At 40.4% G+C, this 13,654-nt stretch overlaps 1 protein-coding gene across 8 annotated transcripts in view; it reads left to right on the top strand.

The window, feature by feature from the left end:
• Window positions 1–13,654, top strand: part of PAM (peptidylglycine alpha-amidating monooxygenase) — a 314,671-nt gene that overhangs the window by 42,178 nt on the left and 258,839 nt on the right. For all 8 annotated transcript variants that reach the window (XM_055565583.1, XM_055565617.1, XM_055565573.1 and 5 more), the window contains exon 2: window positions 8,228–8,334. The gene's annotated coding sequence lies outside the window, so the exon portion shown is untranslated. The remainder of the gene's footprint in view (window positions 1–8,227; window positions 8,335–13,654) is intronic.

Genomic DNA, 13,654 nt, shown 5'->3' on the forward strand with positions numbered 1-13,654 from the left:
TAAAAATTTCTGATTTAACACATTAAATGCACATTTCTTTCTTTTAAAAAATTCATTAAGCATATTCATATACCCACTGATCTCTTCACTGGGGAACTTTAAATAAAGTTCATTATTTATTTACTACTTTTCAATTTAGGATATACTTGAAGTGATTTATTTATCCTTGGCCAGTTGCCACTTGAGACTCTTTCTGTTTTATGAAACTAACTTAAATGATCATTTAAGCAGGAATTACTGGTATTCAGTTCAGTTGCTCAGTTGCTCTTTGCGACCCCATGAACCACAGCACGCCAGGCCTCCCTGTCCATTACCAACTCCCAGAGTCCACCCAAACCCATGTCCATTGAGTCACTGATGCCATCCAACCATCTCAACCTCTGTATTAGTTATGTTTTATTTTATTTCTAGTATATGGAGGATCGTGCAGCCCTGTGACGACCAGGTTCCATAGAGGTGGCAGGGAGGCCGTCATCTTGGAGAAGGCTGGGTAGGGCCAGCCTGGAGTGGAGGTGGGATTTGGGCAGATGGAAATGTTTTCCTGGAATGAATTGGCAGAAGTACGTTCTTACCAATATAAGTACATTTTTGACCACTTGAAGGGAGGCATTACTAAACTAAGGGCTGAGTAAAGCATTTCACACACCCTGTAAGGAGTGATTAAATCAGAGGAGCTTTGCTACTTTAAAATCAGAGAGAAGATATAAATGTAGACTTTCAGAAAAAGTTTAATTTTTGTATAAAACTGAAGGCATTTTGATAAAATATGAAACTTAGTAAAATTTACAATTATTTGTGTTACTCCCCACCAAAAAATTGTGTATGAGTTTTTTGTTTTTTTTTTTTAACTATTCGATCATCAGGTATTATAGAGCAGAGGTCCTAACCTCCAGGTTGCAGACTGGTACCACCTGCCAGATCAGCGTTGGCTTTAGATTAGAAGTTAAATGCACACTATTTACAGTAGCCAGGACATGGAAGCAACCTAGATGTCCATGGGCAGATGAATGGATAAGGAAGTTGTCGTACATATACATGATGGAATATTACTCAGCTATAAAAAGGAACGCACTTGAGTCAGTTCTCATAAGGTGGATGAACCTGGAGCCTATTATACAGAATGACGTTAAGTCAGAAAGAGAAAGACAAATACTGTATATTAATGCATATATATGGAATTTAGAATGACAGTACCAACAATCCTACTTGTAAGGCAGCAAAGAAGATGCAGATGTAAAGAATGGACTTTTGGACTCAGTAGGAGAAGGTGAGGGTGGAATGATTTGAGAGAATAGCATTGAAACATATACATTGCCATAAATAAAATAGATGACCAGTGCAAGTTTGATGCATAAAGCAGGGCACCCAAAGCTGGTGCTCTGGGACAACCCAGAGGGATGGGGAGGGGAGGGAGGTGGGAGGGGGTTCAGGACGGGGGGACACGTGTGTACCTGTGGCCGATTCATGTTGATGTGTGGCAGAAACCACCACAATATTGTAAAGTAATTATCCTCCAGTTTAAATAAATTACTTTAAAAAGAGAAATGCAGAATAAATGTAAGGTGTTGTATCATCCCCAAACCACCCTCTCCACCCCTGAGGCGTGGAAAAACTGTCTTCCACCAAATCAGTCCCTGGTGCCAAAAAGGTGGGGGACCACTGATGTAGGGGATAGAAACCCAATTGTATATGAGTTGAAAGCAAAAACAAAAAATTGAAGATCATTTTCATGCATTGGAGAAGGAAATGGCAGCCCACTCCAGTGGTCTTGCCTGGTGAATCCCAGGGACGGCAGAGCCTGGTGGGCTGCCGTCTATGGGGTCGCACAGAGTCGGACACGACTGAAGTGACTTAGCAGCAGCAGCAGCAGCTTTAAAATTACATACCTATTGATCATATAAAATGTAAACATAAACACTCTGCTCTTATGGATTTTTTTGGTTGGTAACCATGTGCTTCAAAATCTGGGACCATCCTTCCTGGGATTTACAAGGCCTAGTTCCAGTGTGGTGTTTATTTAGGCTTTGCGGCTCGTCTCAAAATTAAACAAGTGTTTATCTGGTTCCTTCAAACATTGACAAGCCAAAGAAGATACAGAAAAATGGTTGGAACGGAAGAAAGCTTATCCTGCTCTGATGCTTCCTCTGTTTCCTCTTTTCTGCTGCCCTTTTTTTGTCTTCACATACTTGAAAGCACTCAGAACTTACGGAGATTTTGTGGGAACCAAGTGAGACGAGGGAAAAAGGTTACAACTGCTGTCTGACCCCTAATACTGTAGTGCTCAGTTTTTTGAGTACTGCTAGCAGTTTCGAGTTAAAAGTGCTTATCAGAGCAGCTCTTGACCGCCTTAATTCGTGTGTGCAGACTGTTAGTGTTGTTACTCTCTGCTTTGTATCAGGCTTGCTAGCTAATTTCCTTGTTTATTAGCTAAGTGATTTTCTTAATGGCTATCCTTTTGACAAACAAACAAATCTTCGCTGCTCTGAGAGGGAAAACTGAGTTTGAAAACTCATGTCGAAAGGGAGAAGGAACATCTGTATTCGTGCTGCTGCTGTGTTGATGTGGGGGAAAATCTGGTGACTGACCTTGATTCTTGACTGAAGTCACAAAAATATGCATGATTTGGCTTTTTTCCATAAGGCAAATAGCAACAGTCTGCAGTTAAAGCAGGGATTCAATTTCCTTTGTTTTGAGTGTGGAAAAGGGAATCGTTTCCAAACCTTAATATCAGCGGGCTTAGTGAATTTTTTTTTCCCTGAAATAGTTTAGATACTCCATTTCAACAGAAGCATTTTGTTTGAATTCATATTTTATTAACTAGGAGTTATCTTGTTTAATTTATACCTGAAGATTTAGAGGCCTGCAGTGTCGTTTTTAAGGGAGAAACGTCTTTTTAATAAGTAATTAAACAAAACCCAAAAACCCGGGAGCATCAACAGAAACTCCTGAAGTCTGAGAATGGATTTCAGAATAGGGCCCCTGGAAGGGACACTGGCAATTATACTGTGGAGCCAGCTTAAGATTTCTGCAAACAGAATTAGATTGGCTCGAGTCCATGAGAACCTCTAGAACTAGCCATCTGTGACCCCACTGACCCTTTAGGAGTTCAGTCATCAAGGGTTGCCCTGGATCCATATTAGGAACCACATTTGTAAGTGAATAGTCTGGGACTCTTACAGACCCATCTCTGCCCCTACACCCAAGAATCTGAATCTGTCATGGCACCAGAATGTGTATCTCAGGGCTTGGACAGTGAGAGTGGGTATTTGCAGTTCCACACAGCAGAAGTCCGTCTTTTAAGTAAGGCAAGAAAATGTGAGCTTCCCAGTTTTTAAGTAGGAGACATCTTTGCTATTGCAAACCAGGTTCTGATTCTGCTACCTTTTTATTTTTGTTCATTGAGCACCATCGTCAGCCAGCTAAGTTTAGAGAAAATAGTGAAAGAAAAAGCATCTCTCCGTCCTTGCATTTGACGCTCCTTGTACTTTTGCCCCTTGAGTTTCTTTCCCTTAGTTTCCCCATCCTATTCAGGACCTCGCCGCTTATAAACTGTGTTTCCCTCACTGGAAAGTAGCCACCTGCTATCTATATAATGAATCTTTTACGTAACTGGGCGATTTTAAACAAATAACCTCCTTCCATGAGGTTTACCAAGAAGACCTTACATATTTAGTTACCAAGGGACTTCTCTGCATATTTTCAGAATCTCTAAAACAAACAAATAAAAAAAAAAAAAAAAAAGACTACCCCCCAAAGAGACTTCCGATGCACATATGCACAATCATTGTTAAGGAGACAATCTGGTGGGCAGGGCGGATTCCATTGCTGTGTTAATCTCATGGTAAGTAAGGCTTTGCCTAGTTGTGTGCAGATCTGATTTCTGGAAACGTCTTCTTACTTGTAAGATGGCATAGGATGTTACCTCCATCATAAAGTTGTTATGAGAATTAAATGCATTAAGACGCATCAAGCACTTAGCTTCAGATCAGTTCAGTCACTCAGTCGTGTCCGACTCTTTGTGACCCCATGAATCGCAGCATGCCAGGCCTCCCTGTCCATCACCAACTCCCGGAGTTCACCCAAACTCATGTGCATTGAGTCAGTGCCTGGTTGTATAAAGTGCCAAGTGACCAGTTATCTAATAATTCCTTATAGAATCTATTAGTAGAAAACCGATAGAAAGCCATTCACTTCATTGCCAAGTTTCAAAAGGTTAAATGAGATAGACTTGTGAACTCTATTTATTGTCCAGTAGCACAGGGCCTCTTGTTTGGCTTCTTCTACCCAAACAGACTTATAGAATGTATTAAAGATTCAGAGGGACTGTTGGGTCGGTCCCCAGAAGACTGTTGAATGGTAGGCGAGACTTCCTAAGTATCCCTGGAATCACATTGAGTCTGTTCCTTTCATCGGAAGTGGACAGAGGAATATAATGTAGGATACTCTGTGTGTTCTTTTCTCTCATAGTAGACACGGTGCTTTGTTTCTCTAATGTGAATGTTCTAAATTATATGGCCATTATTAAATCTGTGTTCAAATTAATTTCTGACATGGTAAGTGTATTTCTTTTTGAGATATCACATTTTTAGACATTTAGAATATGACCTCACCCATTTTACTTTGAAAATACCGTATGTGAAATAATTTTGAAGGGCATTTTATTTCCTAGGATGTATTTTCAGCAGGTGGCTAATGGCTTTTGACCTGCCGTAGCAGCATACAGAACTGAATGTCAGACAGAGTATGTTTTAAAAGCTCCATTTTCATTTTACATAATGAAGTGCAGTAATTCTTTTTGAGATTGCCTTGCCTATTTTTCTAAGTAGTTATTGATGGAGATGTGTCAGTTTGGTAGGAGAGAGAAGAAAAAATTGTGATGTTCCAGCATGTAGGTTTGAGGACTATTTAAATATATTCAGATTGGTAAAAATGCAAATATTTTCATAAATAATATCAGATCTAATAGAGTTACAGGTTAAAAGCCATATAAAGTACATGGTGTCAACCTTCCACCTTTCCCATAGCTTTGGGCCTTTGCTATGAAAAGTCACACATTTTAATCCACTCACTTTTCCCTTTGTAATTTCCATTTTCTCTTGAAATGTATATAGTTTATTCCATGGGCTGTTTTCATACAGTCTTTAAGAATTATCCATACTAAATAATAATTCGCAGCTCTTATGCGAAAGCAGACTATGGCCAAGATCGCTCAGGGTACCCAGGTTGGCAATTTTAGGTCATTGTCAAGGTTAGTTTCAAGTTCAGTAATGACACAGGCTTTTATACAATCACAGTCTTTGCAGTCCTACGCCACATCGTTTATACATTGAATAACTCTCCGGTTTATACTTAGTTGGTTTTTTGAGGTGAAGATGTGTATGCAGCTTGGTTAATGCCCAGAGGCCTTGTGGAGGGGGTGACTGTGAGAAAATGGCGATATAAAGAGTTATATTTCCCGCACTGAACATATTAGAGCTGGCATTTTGCCACCGAACTATATGATAAGGGGGGAATATGGTTTGTGTACTTTGCATTTAAGACTTAATTTCTGAGGCTGAGCTCTAATTTATTTATTCCCTTAGGTAATTACTGATTTTCAAGATGCAAAAGAAGTATATTATTGGATTTTTTTTAATGGTTAAACTTGTATCATACATGTCCTTTCTTTAAATTTAGGCACTAAAAATCCTTGCACATCAAAGTAGCTTGTGCTTCTCATTTGCGGCTAGAGAGTTAATCATCTTTCAATAATGCTTTGAAGTTGGCTTTTCTTCTTCTTCTTTTTTTCTTAGCCCAGCATGAGTTCATGAATAAAACTAACCACTCTGATAGGTATAGCATATTATTGTTCTTGCCTATGGGTCTTGCTAATAAAAATTCAAATTCTGGTTAGTTTGCTGGAATCAAATCAAGGTGATATATGGCATACTTTTCTCCTTTATGAAGCCTTCTTGCAGAAAATAGAAGCGGGCAGGGGGGAAAGAAAGCATGGAGTGGAGGAAAAGGACAAAGCAATTCAGGGTTAAACATATTTTAGTTTTTCTGTCTGTATTGTGATAAGTCTGGAGGTTTTTACTTCTCATTGCCCTGGAACCCTTAAAAATAAAATTCCTATTTAGGACTAACCTCTGAAAAGTTCCTATTCTTTAGTTAATGTATATGAATCTGCTGTTGTGTGGATGACGTAACAACAGTGGCAGTAACTTAATTTGATAATGTGCACGTGTGTATTTTTAAATGCAGCTAGATGGGATGCCTGTAGGTAGGTGATTGCTAAAACAATCTGAAATTCTGGTGGTTGCTAAAATCGTCAGCTTCCTTATAAGATGACCTCGTCACTAAAGCAAATAGGGTTTGGCATTTTAACGAATGTTTTCCACCAACATCAGTACAGAAAAGAATTGTGCCTGGATGCTTCCTTCAGAAAGTGGCATGAGAATTTAGAAACTAGAGAACATACCGGAACCAGAGTGATGACAGGACAAGACATCCCATCCCAGAATCAAGCCCCGTTGGGAAGACCTTCAAGTACAGTTGTTGTTCTGTTGCTTAGTCGCCAAGCTGTGTCCGACTCTGCGAACCTGTGTAGCTTGCCGGCTCCTCTGTCCATGGGATTTCCCAGGCAAGAATACTGGAGTAGATTGCCATTTCCTTCTCCAGGGGATCTTCCGGACCCCTGCATGCATCTCCTGCATTGGCAGAAAGATTCTTTACCACTGTGCCACCTTAGTGGAATGCAAATAAGGAGCGTATATAGCAAATTACTTGTATATGTGACAGTAGATAGGAGTGTGGTCTCAGGTAGAGACACCCAAGTTTGGTTCCCAGTTCTGACTATTTGGGTACTTTGGGCAAACAAGTTATTCTTTCTGAGCATCAGATTTCTTACCTGTGAAACAGGGGTAGTGATGGTATCTAATCATATTATTATGCTGAGAAATAACAAATAGTTGAAACAAAATAAAAATATTTAAATAAAGAAAAATACTTAAGAATATATTTCAGTTCAGTTCAGTTCAGTCGCTCAGTCGTGTCCAACTCTTTGCGACCCCATGAATCGCAGCACACCAGGCCTCCCTGTCCATCACCAACTCCCGGAGTTCACTCAGACTCACGTCCATCGAGTCAGTGATGCCATCCAGCCATCTCATCCTCTGTCGTCCCCTTCTCCTCCTGCCCCCAATCCCTCCCAGCATCAGAGTCTTTTCCAATGAGTCAACTCTTCACATGAGGTGGTCAAAGTACTGGAGTTTCAGCTTTAGCATCATTCCTTCCAAAGAACACCCAGGGCTGATCTCCTTCAGAATGGACTGGTTGGATCTCCTTGCAGTCCAAGGGACTCTCAAGTCTTCTCCAACACCACAGTTCAAAAGCATCAATTCTTCGGTGCTCAGCTTTCTTCACAGTCCAACTCTCACATCCATACATGCAGAATATATTTACAAATATTTAAAACTTACAACAAAGAAGTGTAATTCCAAAGCCTCAGAAATCTGTCACATTTATGTATTTTGCAAATAGTGGGACACATTGTTACACAGGCCACAGCTGGCCTCAGAATTCTGCCTAACTTGGAACAGCAGGAAGCTTCTCCTATTTTGTAGAAGTTGGTACTCAGCATGCAACGTCTGTGTTCTCCCTGAGCCAGTCCAGTGCTACCTGTCTTCTTTCTTTTTTCTGTCTTGGCTAACCGTCTCCCTAATGCAAATATCAATTCAGTTACTTGGAAAAGTGGGAATGGAGAGATTCCTACTTGCTTATCCATAATCATAATTTTCAGACACCATGGTGAGTACTTTGCAGAAGATTGTGTTGACGTCCAGATTTATATTTCTAGATCTATTCTCTACCCCAAGCTCCATTCATTAGTTACTTTATTACTTTGACTCCATTTATGAACAGATGTCCACACTTGTTGGTCACTGTTCAGGCTCCTTCAATCACACTGGGCTTCCTCATGTTCCTTGAACATTCTGAGCTCATTTTTGTCTTGGGACCTTTGTTCTTGGTGGTCTCTGAGTCTGGAAGGACCTGTGATTTTATTTTATGCATCCTTCTCCTTGTTCAAAGGCCATTTCTACTGAGACGGAGGTGACAATTCTAAGTCATTCTCCCCTCTAGTCAGTTTCTTATCCTGTCATCCTATGATGTTTCTTCAGAGTCTTTTCCCATATATATCAGATTATGTTGTTCATTTAATGGCTTGTTGTTTTCTCTCCTGACCCAGAATGCAAGCTCCGTGAATTCAGCGCCCTTGCGTGGTTCAGTCAGCACTCTATCCTGGTACCTGCCTCCGCGCCTGGCTCACAGGAGTGCTCAGAAAAACGTTGAGAGGTATGGTTATTCTCTCCTTTATTTCATGGTTGAGAGACGTGATGCCCAGGAAGTTTCAGTATCAATAGCTTGCCCAAGACCACAGGGGTTAGAGGTGGCTGAGCTGGGATTTAGACTAGGTGCTGTGCTCTAGAATCCTGTGCCACAGTGACTGCCTTTCCTCAGCTGAAGGTCAGGGATGTCAGGGGGAGGCACGGGGCCCTTTTGGTTCCTGGAACTTCCTTTGAATCCCAGGGCCAGCAGTTATTGTTTTTTCTACAGCGTTGTCAGAGACACGTTGGTCCTGATGACTTTATATTCTAGTATCCTGAGCTTATCTTCTCTTCCCTTTTCCTCCTCGACTCAGTGCCCAAGACATGGCTGGTTAATATTTTATAAAAATGCATTCAATCCTTTACTGCTTGGGAAAACCAATGAAACACCAGATTTTAAAGACGCTCCCTAAGGGCTGGAATCCATGGGTTTGAACACAGATGGAATTTTCCACCGGGCCAGTGTCCGTCTTTTTTATTTCCATGCTGTTTTTTTGAGCATTTTTTTTTCTTAACTTGACAATGGTTACAGCTATATGTTTCTTTTTCTGAGTTTGTGCTAGCAACACAGGTAATGCTTTGGTTGTACTTGGCCCCTACTGAATAAATAGTTCCACCTCCATGCCTTTCTGCCCCATTGCCAGACCCCCTTGCAAGATAGGTGCTGAAGCTGGGCTATTTATGTTGTCTTAACCAGATATACTATAGAATAAACAGGCAGTCTTGCAATGTATATCGTTCAAATGTATAAATGTGTTTCAGTTTTTGGAGGAAAGAGGAAAAAAGAAAAATCAAACCAGGACAGTTGATTAAAAAGGGATAATCCCCTACATTTCATAAGTGACACCCAGCAGATTATAAAGGGGGCAGTTATTGGTGCTCTTTACGCTAGAACCTTTGGTGTATGTTGCTGTATTTGACCTTTTGGAAGCTATTGACATCATTTGGGAACTTCAGGTAAACGTGCCTTAATCAGTTGAACAGAAGGGATCTTAGCTTTGTGGAAATGACTGGTTGATTAGTTTAAATCCAAACACACACACACAGGCCTGCCTGGTTGCTCTTTTGACACCCTGGCACAAAAGGATTTCATTCAGGGGCCTTGTAACCCACATCCTGCGTCAGACCCTTTCAACTCTGCTGGTCTTCTTAGGCTGCAAGCATCATCTTTAACCCCTCTTATGCTTCCTTTTGTTTCATGAAAACAGTATCTGTGCTTGAATTCATACAAACACGTTACTTTTCCTCACAGTTCTCTATTAATATCCCAGGGAAGAAGGTCTTTTCAGGTTCCACTAATTGAGAGACGAAAATGGGAACTTAACTCCAACTGGCTTCTTTAGAAAAACTGTATTGGAATTTAATCCAGTGCTTCCTTTGGGAATTAGAATCAAAATTAGAATCATGAAATGGTGAAATAAATTCTCGGTATTAGAGTAAGCCATCATCTATAATTCCTTTGACTTTCAGATTCAAAACATTGGAGGATTTTATAATCAGCGTTTAGTTTTGGGAAAACATTAAAGTTAATGGGTTCATGGGTGAGTTTAGTGGTGGTATAGAGCTCTAGTCCTGGGTGTTTAAATGAAAGCAAAGTTTAAATTCTTTAAGGATAAAACTTTGAATAATTTCAGGCTATTACATGGACTGATGAAAGTACCCATCCATTGGACACTCACTTGAGCTTGCTCATAGAAGAGGGCAGATGTTTGTGTGGCAGAAATGAAAGTATTGCTATAGAGTGGTAGACTGGAAAAGATCAACACCCTCATTTTCAACAACAAAAATCTAAGGTCCCCATTTAATTATTCAAGCTCATACTTGGCCAATTTCTGCTTCCTCATCACCCAGTCGCAGCACTGTCCTGGAATACAAATGAAGCCTTTCAAAGAAGGTGGTATAATCTGATTCTCTCTGGTTTTGTTCGTTATTATTAATTGTAATAACTTTTTAATTGAGAGGCTTTTGATGTGCCAGTACTTTATACACTATCTTTATAACTACAGCATGAGGTCGTACTACTATTCTTCTCTTTTTGACAATGAGAATCTGATGTTTAGAAAAGTCAAGGATTTGCCCAAAATAACTAAGCCAGTGAGATAAGATACTTTTTTTTTTCCCTTAGAAAAAATAGGTTTGTCACTGGATATAGGGAAGAGAATTGGGTAATAAGAAACATTTCTTCCAAGCCTCATGAGTTGCCTTGAAAATATTATGTTGATGTGAATGACTCTGCCATGGATCATTGGTAGGGAAGAAAAATTAAGGCCATCTGGCCTCCATTCTTCGGAAATAGTGGATTTGCTGGGAGGCAATATGAGAGCACCCCCTTTCTGGCTGTAGTCAGAAGCAGTAGATATCCATGTGAGGAGCCTATTGAGGTACCAGAGGACCTAGAAGCTCTGTGGTTCAAGATGAATCACTGCATCATTTTGAGACTCTGTTTTTATTTTCATTTCTGAAGGTAAAATTCCAGCTCCTACCTTACCTACCACACTGGCAGACTGGCTGCTGTGGCTGACTGGTCAAGGCTTTAGAAATCCTGGCCACATATCCCCTTAAAAGTGGCACTTTTAACTTCCATTTGCTTCTAAATGGGCACTTGCCAACACGAATTTATTTTAGTTTAAAAAATAAGTTAAGCTCAGAGTCTTGTTTAACCCTATCAACAACCGAACTCGATGGACATGAGTTTGAGTAAGCTCCGGGAGCTGGTGTTGGACAGGGAGGCCTGGCGTGCTGCAGTCCTTGGGGTCGCAAAGAGTCGGACACAACTGAGCGACTGAACTGAACTGATACTTCAATTTAAGGATTAAAGTGGTTTGTCGATGAGATTTACAATACTTTTGACAGTCAAGGGTAGATTTCTTTCGTGTGTCTCTCCTGTGAAAATGGTATTTTTACCTTCGAACTTTTGTTTTAAGTCTGAAAAATTGTAATATTATCTGGATGTCTGTGAGGCCTTCGGTTCCGCTGGGAAATAAGAAGTGACGTTTAGGACAGATGGAAGACGGGTGTGGTTCTGCAGCAAGAAGCCGCCAGGGTTCGCTGGAGCTAGCGCTGTTCCTTGGCATTTCGGCCCGGCTCCCAGCCCTGTGTCGTGGGTGGCCTAGTGTGGGCGTGTACTTCACACGGCTTGTCTGTGCGTTCCTGGGGAATCCAAGGAAAGGAGGTAGTTATCAATCTGAGAGAGAGTTTCTGATCTTCTCTAAGAAGGCGGTGAGACTGCACTGGTGGAGAGATTTAGTGGAGTGGCAAGAGGAAATAGAATCCTCATGAGAACATGACATAATAGGCTGTTTTTGTAGAATAAGAGGAGAATGAAAGCTCAATAAAGCATGGATTTAGGGATGAACATGAAAAGGAAAAGGTGACACGAGGCCCCTTTTCCCTAAAGTAAGCATCTTTAATAAGATATAAAACCTGGCCACCTGGGACCGTTTGTCTTACTGACACTTGATTTCCTGCCTGAGGTCTTCCATATTCCCATCAGCCTCTCTAGTGGTTGGAGACCTCTTGGCTTTCTCTTATTTTTGGATAGGCTTTTTTTTAAATGATGTATAAATTATTTAATTAAATTAAGCATATATAAAAAGAACCAGTGCAATGAAAAAATCAAATTAATGAATAGAGACAATTAAAAAAACAATTACAGTATTAAGATCAAATTTGAGAACAATCAAAAGTAACTCTGGGTTAGCAGGCCGCGGGGTGGGTGAGCGCTCAGCGCAGGAGCTGTGACCCAGGGCTCCTTGCTTAGCCTCAGCATTCCGCACAGGAGGGACTTGGAGAGACTCCTTTCTAAACTCTACCTTAAAAAAATAAACCTAACAGGATAGCTTTCCTGTTGCATTCTTACTCTCTAGCCATCCCATCTCTGGAGCAATCGATCCATACCTGCTCCCTTTGGTGTGCGTGTAGCCCAGACCACCTGTATTTGCCTTTCCCAACCTCAGTTTGTTTAGACAGGTGGATCTTCTCCCAGGAAGAGTTGCCTGAAACACCTGGGAGGTAGTCTGGCTAGTGGGTTAGGGTTTAGGCCACTTCGGCTGTCATTGGCCTTCCCTGAGGGCAGGTAAATCAGGATTGCAAGTTCAGAACACATTTAGATGAATTTCCATCTTTTTCAGTTACACTAGTAATTCATATCCATCATTAGAAAAACTTTTAAAAGTTTAAAATTATGTAATATAAAAATTGGAGGACTCTCTCAGTCTGTAATTGAAACTATCAGAAGTAACCACTCCTAGAAATTGGATGTATATCTTTTAGGCATTTGTCAATGCATTTTCAAAATAAGTACATTTATTTAAAAATTTGAATCATATGTGTTATGTATACATATATATGTAGAGGTATATATACCTGTGTGCGTGCTCAGCACTCAGTCCTATCCAACTCTTTGTGACCCAATAGACTGTAGCCCACCAGGCTCCTCTATCCATGGGATTTCCCAGGCAAGAATACTGTATGTGTATGTATGTGTATACATATATACTACTACTACTACTAAGTCACTTCAGTCGTGTCCAACTCTGCGAGACCCCATAGACGGCAGCCCACCAGGCTCCCCTGTCCCTGGGATTCTCCAGGCAAGAACACTGGAGTGGGTTGCCATTTCCTTCTCCAATGCATGAAAGTGAAAAGTGAAAGTGAAGTTGCTCAGTCATGTCCAACCCTCAGTGACCCCATGGACTGCAGCCTACCAGGCTCCTCTGTCCATGGGATTTTCCAGGCAAGAATACTGTATGTGTATGTATGTGTATACATATATAGACACACACCATTTTCATGAATTTCAAGGTAAACTTTGCATGTTTTGCTTCTCAAACTCAGTATCTCAGACAAAACAAGTAAGGATGAAAGTAATTCATTTTGTTGGAAAGTCTTTTCACTTTGCCTACATTAAGGAAAAACTGAATTATTATGTTTTTCATGAGAGTTGACTTACTATTCTTCTTTTGGAACTCTCTCCAACCTCTACAGTAGTGAAGAGTCCAACTTGTTAGTTAGGTTAAAATTCTCTACATTTTTCCAGATTGTAAATTGGTGCTGTGGTATTTCATTTTGCTATTTTTGTAAGCAGTATTATTGCTATACATTTGTACAGTATTTACTCACGAGGGAAGCATTAAAAGCCAGGCTTAGCTTCATCTGAATCGAAACAGAGATAATAATAGTTTATTTGTAATAGTTTTAAAGAAGCTGAAGTTGAATGGTTCTATGAAGACCTACAAGACCTTTTAGAACTAACACCCAAAAAAGATGTCCTTTTCATTATAGGGGAC

The sequence above is a fragment of the Bubalus kerabau genome, chromosome 1 (genome assembly GCF_029407905.1).
Source record: "Bubalus kerabau isolate K-KA32 ecotype Philippines breed swamp buffalo chromosome 1, PCC_UOA_SB_1v2, whole genome shotgun sequence".
Lineage (NCBI taxonomy): Eukaryota > Metazoa > Chordata > Mammalia > Artiodactyla > Bovidae > Bubalus > Bubalus kerabau.